Genomic DNA, 2,500 nt, shown 5'->3' with positions numbered 1-2,500 from the left:
ATATGTATGTATATGTATATATGTATTTATGTAGGCGCAGCAGTGACTGTGTGTATATGCAGTAATTCACAAAAGTTTAAAATCCCAAAGCCTCTTTTCTTTCAAAATCTCTGAGTTGCGGCTATTATGGTGTACCAGGGTTTTGCATATCTATGTATATATATATATGTGTGTGTATGCGTGTGTGTGTGTGTGTGTGTGTGTGTGTGTGTGTGTTTATATAATTATAAGTATGTATATACTTACTCATACATACATGTGTGTGTATATGATTTTGTACCTAAGTATCTTTTCGAACATTACTTACTTACGTCTGTTTGTATCTGTGTGCGTGTGGAGGGGATGCATGCCATAAGAATCTTTACAACTTTGCGAAATTACAGAAACGTCGTATGAAAAAGAACAAAAGAGAATAGATAATGGTAAATAAAACGCTTTCCATGTATTTCAATCTCATTTTCTTCTAATCTAAATCGCCTTTTTCATCTGTTTCTCTCTAAATATCAACTCTGTTGCTGAAGCACGAATGTTACGCCATCAAATATAGAATCGCATTGAATTAGATGATGAACATGTCTATTTTCTTAGAAGAATTACGTGATGCTACAATGGTGACAAATGTTACGAAACCATGTTCGTTATGCATACAGATATATACATACATATGCATATATAATTGTGTGTGCACGTGTATATATTTATATATATATATGTAATCAAAATAAGCAACAAGTATATCCGAGGTAATGTGGTACGATCGTTTCATGCTACTTCATTTTATTAAACACGGTAAGCATTACATCAGTTTTAATACGTCGGGCAATCTTCAGCCACCTTTAGAGACTTTTCAATCAAACGGACAATGCGCATTCTTATCCCTATTTCGTTTGCCAACATTATTATAAAGAGGGTAGATATACAAACAGAGATGTTGCTTTCATTCATAAGAACATGATAGTATTAAATCTATTCTCTTACTGTAGATTTTAACTTTGTTATTTAGATCTATCAGTAGGGAGGGGGATTTTTCGTTGGATAGAATTTTTCTATTTATAGATATAGGAAGAGATAGAACAAATGTCAAAACCAATAAATCTATTCTTTTTCAGATGAACGCAGCCAAGGTACATTTGAATGCACTAAGCAAAAAGCTGGTATGTTGGAGTTAGATGGGTAGGGGAAGATATACTATTAATGCACTAGATGTTTTAATGTCTACTACCAATTTGAAATCCAGATTTCATATTAAGAAATTTAAGTAAATATACTTTAGACGATTTTCAAAATGATTTCAGTAAACATTATTATCTTATATTGGGAATCTAATATAGGGATAAAAAATATAGAAATATTAGCAGAATTTTCTCCGTCTTTACTTTGTGAATTCAATATTCGCCGGGATTGACCTTGATTTTCATGCTTTCGGTGTCGGTAAAATAAGTGTCAGTTTTGTACTGAAGTCGATGTAATCGACTTGCAGCTGCTCCATATTTCAGGCCTTCTGTCTATAGTAGAAATGCGTAGGTGTTACTTCAATAAAACTTTTCTATATTGCTCATTCTCTATATGAATGATATGAAGTTTTTGATGTTCTCATGCAAGCAGAATTTAAATCAAGATGTGTCTGCTGAATAATTTACTTTATAATGACTTTTGGAGATACTGGAAATATCTATTTACTTAGCTGAGTAACACCTTGACTGTATTAGATTTTATATCAAAGGAATATGGAAGGCGGCGATCTGGCAGAATTGTTAGCACGCCGAACAAAACGCTTAGCGGCATTTGTCTTTCATTCTGTTCTGAATTCAAGTGCTGCAGACATTGACTTTGCCTTTCCTTTGTGAGATCGATACAATAAATAACCGTTGAGCACTGGTATCAATGTAATAGACTTACTTCCGTCCACCGAATTTGCTGGCCCTCTGCAAAAATTTGGAACTTTATTAAAGTAATATGATGAGATGAACCGCATGGCATTTCGTAATCATTGCATTCATTTTTATCCTATGCTTATTGTCTTCATTCTGCCGGTATCAACTACCTTATCCGGGTACCCACTGGCCTTTATGTTTCAGGCTAATTCTATGATATGATTAAACAAGCGTATAGATTCTAGGATATATAAAATTTCGAGTTTGATAAGTTAGAAATCGATTTTGTATTACTTGAGTGAAAACACTCCGTGTAACGTAGAATATAAATTTCTGTCATTATCGAATAATGACACCCAGAGCAATATTTCCTCATTTTAAGAAAAACTAGTTTGCCATAGACACACACGCACACAAAGGAAAAGAAAAACACTGTGGATATAAGTATTCCATAGCCAGTGTATTTCTCTATTTGCTACTGGATTTGCTACTCCGATATCAGATGTCAACATCATATCAAAAGAAAACATCTTAAAGATCGAACGTTATTAAAAACTGACATGAAGTAAAAAGACTCATTTTCTAGCGACAAGAGGACTGTTGAAGATAATACGTTACTGCTTTGA

At 33.4% G+C, this 2,500-nt stretch overlaps 1 protein-coding gene across 1 annotated transcript in view; it reads left to right on the top strand.

The window, feature by feature from the left end:
- The window catches only part of LOC115214430 (sodium- and chloride-dependent glycine transporter 1-like), a 346,642-nt gene that overhangs the window by 162,018 nt on the left and 182,124 nt on the right, over window positions 1–2,500 (top strand). The window lies entirely within an intron of this gene.

This window comes from Octopus sinensis, linkage group LG7 (assembly GCF_006345805.1).
Source record: "Octopus sinensis linkage group LG7, ASM634580v1, whole genome shotgun sequence".
Taxonomy (NCBI): Eukaryota; Metazoa; Mollusca; class Cephalopoda; order Octopoda; family Octopodidae; genus Octopus; species Octopus sinensis.
The sequence above is the reverse complement of the archived record's forward strand: the minus strand, read 5'-3'. Positions and strand labels throughout refer to the sequence as shown.